The sequence below is a fragment of the Camellia sinensis genome, chromosome 15, assembly GCF_055761805.1.
Source record: "Camellia sinensis isolate YWXY chromosome 15, ASM5576180v1, whole genome shotgun sequence".
NCBI lineage: Eukaryota > Viridiplantae > Streptophyta > Magnoliopsida > Ericales > Theaceae > Camellia > Camellia sinensis.
Genome location: NC_138975.1, coordinates 27,020,381 through 27,026,249, shown reverse-complemented (window position 1 = coordinate 27,026,249; position 5,869 = coordinate 27,020,381). Strand labels below are relative to the sequence as shown.

The window sequence follows — 5,869 nt, the reverse complement described above, 5'->3', positions numbered from 1 at the left end:
GATTTTCAACTTCAAGAAGCAATTCTTTAAATTATTCAAAAGCATCACTTTTATTTTTCAACAAGTATACATAAGTGTATTTTGAAAAATCATCAATAAAAGTAATAAAATATCTATTTCCACCACGTGTTAAAACTCCTTCAAATTCACATAAATCTGTGTGAATTAATTCTAATAATTCAGTGTTTCTTACCACACTTTTATGAGGCCTTTTAGTTATCTTTGCTTGACTGCAAACTTCACATTTCTCGAACTTATTTGTTAGTCTAGGAATTAATCCTAAACTACTCATGACTCCCACATATCGGCTATTAATATGACACAAACGAGCATGCCAAAAATTCATAGAAGACAGCATGAAAACAGAAATATGTGCTTTTTTATTTTCAACATTTAATTTAAACATTCCATCATAGGCATACCCTTTCCCCACAAATATGCCTTTTTTAGTGATTACACAGTGGTCAGATTCAATAGTCTGCTTGAAACCAACTTTGTTGAGCAAATAACTCGACATCAAATTTTTTCTCATGGACGGTGTGTATAACACATCTTTTAAAACAAGCACACGTCTAGAGGTAAAATTCAGCTCAACATCCCCACACCCGAGCACTTTGGTTAAACTGGAGTCACCAGGCAAAGCAGTCATCTCCTCATTAAAATGAGTGAAATCTTTGAACCAATCTTTATCATAGCAAACATGCCTATTGGCACCAGAGTCTGCCCACCACCCTTCGACAGATTGAACCATAAAAATATATGTAATCATAGCCACAAATGGTTCCTTGGTAACATTAGCCTGTGGTCGAGACTGTTGATTCCGAAATTTGCAAGTTCAAGCAATATGCCCACTTTTGCCACACACAAAACATGTCACATTTGTCAGATCTTGTGAAAGGGGTTCTTGGTTCCATTTCTTTTGCCTCAGGTAATTTTTATTTTGTGGCCTTCCAGTATTTTTTCAAATTTTCTTAACTGGCTTCAAGTGACTATTTTTATGAAATCGACATTTAGGTAAAATATTTCCAGAAGTTAAATTTACCTTTGCAGTAGAATGCTCTTGTGTCATAAGCGCATCTTGTCCTCGTGCTTCCTCCTCCACCCGAATCCGTGTGATTAGAGTCTCCAAGGATGTCTCATTTTGCTTGTGACGCATTGACTTCTGGAACTCCCTCCAAGATGATGGAAGTTTGTCAACAATACTTGCTATAACAAGATTGTCCCCAATTTTGATGCCTTTGGATCTAACTTCAGCCACTAGCATCTGAAAATCTTGAACTAGTTCCACCACTGATTTTCCATCTATCATTTGATAGTGGAAAAAACAGCTTGCAGCATATTTTTTAGCACCTGCCTCTTCAGTGTCATATTTATTCTGCAAGGCTTTCCAAATTTTCTTGGCAGTGGTGTAAGTAGTATCATAATAATCATAAAATTGATCTGAAAGACAATTCAAAAGATAATATTGACATTTATACTCATCTGTGTTGTATTTCTCAATTTTTTCAAGATGAGCGGCATAATCCTAGTCGGTCATCTCTTTAGTGGGGACTTCGTTCGGATTTTTCTCGGTCAGGATATAGGCCACCTTGAGGAGACTAAGGTAGAAAGCACCTTGCCTTTCCATCTCTTGAAATGGGCTCCCTTGAACCGAAAGGGCTTGTTGAGATCGCTGGTATTCTCGTTTGGCTTCTCCAATACTAGCTCCATGAATTTTTGCTATTTAAATCTCCTTAAAAATTATTGGTGATAATTACAAATAAAATACTGGAAAATACAAATAATAAAAATTACAATAACTATTGTAAGGGCTGAGGTGCGGGAAATTCGCTCTTTTTAAAGAGATTCAAGCCATCTGCGGTTAGGCAAAGTCTCACACCGGTGCAGCAGAAAAAACCTTGACTTGTCCCCCCCAGGATACAACAGCCCGACTAAGTCGTATGGTTCACCAATACTGCACAATTGGTTGAACCCAAAACTTTATCACATATACCCTTTTTTATTTGTCTGATAATCTCACACAAAAGAAACTTGAGCTCCAATAAGAGAGATGAAAGGCTCTATTTATAGGAGAGGTACTTTGGAGGGCAAATATTCTTGGTGGCCAAGTTTTCTTGGAGACTTGGTGGATAAGGATAGGAAAGGAAATTGGTGGGTAATTTCCTTGGAAGACTTGGGACTTGGTGGATAAGAATAGGAAAGGAAATTGGTGGGCAATTTCCTTGGAAGACTTGGAGACTTGACTTGGAGACTTAAAGAGAAAGAAAATGAAAACTTAGAGGGAAAGAAAAAAAAATCAAACATATAACACATTATAATATTAAAATATCTGCTAACATATTCTAATTTGCATAGGGATCTTTTGAGAGTATGGTTCATATGTAAGCCCCTAAAAATGCATGATATTAATGGTTCTTTCTTTCTTTTATGAGCTCTCCTGGCTTTACATTGGCTGATTATATATCTTTTATTGTGTTTTATACAATAGGGTGATGCACAATTTACAATGTCAATGAAGAAAAACCAGAAAGACACAAATACAAAGCTATTTGTGGGCAAAGATCATTTTCATGCTGTGAAAAAAATGGTAACTCAGGAGCCCCAAAATTCCACCAGGACACTCGAGAAAGCATTGCCTATTGGTGGGAATTCTGTAAAACATGAGAATGAAGACACTGACAGTTTTCGTAGTGATGTTGAACCCTTTCATGGACGATGGTAGGAGAAAGCAGCAAGTGACCTTGCGAAAAATAAGGAAGGATGTGACCTTGTGAAGGCGTTGTTTGCATCGGGTAATGCCCTGAAGGCGTTGTTAGAGCTACATGCCTATTGTAATGCCCTGAAGGCGTTGTTTGCATTGGGTCCTTTGAGTTGGGAAGATGAGATGGAGGTGACAGATCTCCGTCTTTCACTGCACATGTCGGATGATGAACATTTGGTGGAGCAAACAAACTTGATGTCTGCTAGAATTCCTATATGTTGAACACAAACTCAGGGTTTTTTTTAGACCATTTTTTGTTCTACCATTCTTTTCAACAATTATATGTAGCGGTTTGATTATGAGTTTGTGAAAGCCATTAGGGAATTTTGTAACATTATTTCAGACTGATGACTCTCAAATTTTGTTTTATAAGGTGCCGTTTGGTAACACTTACGTTTTCAGTTTTTTGTTTATATTTACAAAAATTTAAAAAACTCAAATAAAAACTTGTTTGGTAAATTTTTTGATTTATAAATCAGTGGTCTCAGTTTATAAATTTGGCCAAAAAATGTAAACTCAAAAAATGTGTTTCCATTTTGAGTTTTCAGTTTTTTTTTTTTACCACCCAACACTAGCCACCACCTGCCCCCATTTTCCACCACCGTTTTCCACCACCACCACCACCCACTCCCCACCAGCCACCCACCAGCCACCACCCACCTACCACCCACTCGCCACTACCACCCACCCCTCGCCACCACCACCACCACCACCACCACCACCCACCACGCGCCTGCCATCCACCCGCCACCACCCACCACCCGTCACTACCATCCACCGCCCCCCACCACCACCAGCCACCTACCCGCCACCACCACTTACCACCCACTTGCCACCACCCGCCACCCACCACCACCACCACCTACCACCCACCACCACCACCACTACCACCACCATCACCCACCACCCACCCGCCACTCACTGCCCACCACCACTACCGCCACCACCCACTCGCTACCACCCCCCACCCACCACCGGCCACCTACCCGTCACCACCCGCCACCTACCCGTCACCACCCGCCATCTGCCATCCGCCACCCACCTGCCACCACCACCCACCACCCGCCACCACCCACCCGCTACCACCCGCCATCGTCACCCACCCACCTACCATCACCACCTGCCACCTTCCTGCTTCCACCACCTACCCGCCACCACCCACCCCCACCCGCCACCCGCCACCCACCTACCACCACCACCCACCACCCGTCACCACCACCACCACCATCCACCCACTACCACCCACCATCCACCACCGTCACCTACCCCCCACAGTCACCACCACCCACCTGCCACCACCCGCCACCACCCACTCGCTGCCACCCGCAACCGTCACCCACCCGCCACCACCCACCACCACCCGCCACCGGCCACCCACCACCCGCCGCCACCACCACCACCACCACCACCACCACCCACTAGCTACCACCCACCACCCGCCACCGTCACCATCACCCACCCACCCACCACCACCCCACCGTCACCACTTTCCACCGCCATCTTCTGCCGCCACTTGCCACCACTTGCCATTTCTCACTCTTTTTTATATTTTTAAATTTTTTAAACATTTTGTCAATTACCAAACGCGTTTGTAGTTTATGTTTTTCTAAAAATAAACAAAAACCAGTTTATAAATTTTTTGTAAATATAAACTGAAAACGTAAATGTTACCAAACAGACCCTAAGCATTTGAAAATACTATCTTTTGAGTAGTTTATCATTTTAATTTTTTTTTTAAATTTAAAGATGTTTTTCACTATGGTCATGTTTGACTCACGAGATTAATAGTGAAATACTAATAATTCTATTAAATTAGTGTGGTATTCACTATCCAATTGGATTAATATCCGTTAGATTAATAATCTCACCCCTACCCCATTACTAATAACCTTACAAATTTATTAGATTAATTATCCATTAGATTAATAATCCTAAACCAAAATGTTAAAACAAACATAGGATAATTGGGCCCACAGATTAATAATCTCAATCTCATGCGCTAATCCATCCAATCAAACATGCCCTATATGTATGTGGGGTGAGTTAAATGATGTATTCTGATCTACTCTGGTTTCACTGTCTTTTAAGTTTCTTTTCAATATTTTCCCTTTAAATTATATTCTCTATTCTCTTTTCACTGAGTTCTTTGTTATTTTGTTCATTGTTGAGTGTTCTTTGTAATGGGAAAAAAAAAAAGGCCTCTTGCTTGATGAAACTGGAAGGTTTTTACTTTTATTTTTTTAGCATACAATAGGATATTAAGTTAAATTTTTTGTTTTTTGTGGGTTAATAAATTAAATTTAAAAGGGCCCCAATTCCTCTGTCAAGTCAAATTATGAACTTTTGACGTTCTTACTATCCCAATAGACAACTACATAGACTATTAAGCCAACCGTTTATCCGATGAAATTAGGAGTTGGAACTCTACTTTTCCATATCCTTGACTATCAAAAAAAAAAAAAAACAGAAAAGCTTGGCTTATAACCATTTCAATTCTAAATTATGAGATATATATATATATATATTTGAAATATTTCCTTTTGTCTACTTTTTTTTTTTTTTTTAGATAGGTTCAATTTGTCTACTTAAACTATTACACTTGTGTAATTTTTTTGAAATGTCAATTTTGACAGTTAATATTTTAAACTCTTAGAATTATTTCATTTTGCAAAAAATCTTGGATGAAATACCAATAAAACTCAAAATGTGATCTTATAAACTATTTAGTCCTCCTTTTCCCTTATGAACCTAAATGGTCCCATTAAAGTAAAAATTACACAAAATAGTAGTAACTTATATGTTTAGGTTCAATTTTTTTGGGATAAAAATGAGTTTATTCAAATGTAAAATTACACATTTGGAAAAAGAAGTTTTGGTTTTCCCTTCTTTTGGAACAATCTCACATTACGAATAAAAACATAACACTCTAATGCAACACTTCAATATAACACAAAAAAAAAATTCTTGGTGTACTTTTTCCAAACATAACAACGTAACATTAAAAAAAACTCTTTACTGTATTTTTTACAAATGTAACAATCCAATCAATGTAATCCTAAACGTAACAGTTCAATGTAACTCACACTAAAACACTAAAAACTCCTTAGT

The 5,869-nt window shown here is 39.0% G+C and overlaps 1 long non-coding RNA gene across 1 annotated transcript; it reads right to left on the bottom strand.

Annotated features, from left to right (window-relative positions):
- Positions 1–359: 359 nt before the first annotated feature.
- LOC145813480 (uncharacterized) lies at positions 360–2,040 on the bottom strand. The gene is made up of 2 exons (XR_014356579.1): positions 1,043–2,040; positions 360–851 (listed from the first exon to the last, which is right to left on the bottom strand). It is a non-coding gene; the product is annotated as an uncharacterized LOC145813480 (long non-coding RNA).
- Positions 2,041–5,869: the final 3,829 nt, after the last annotated feature.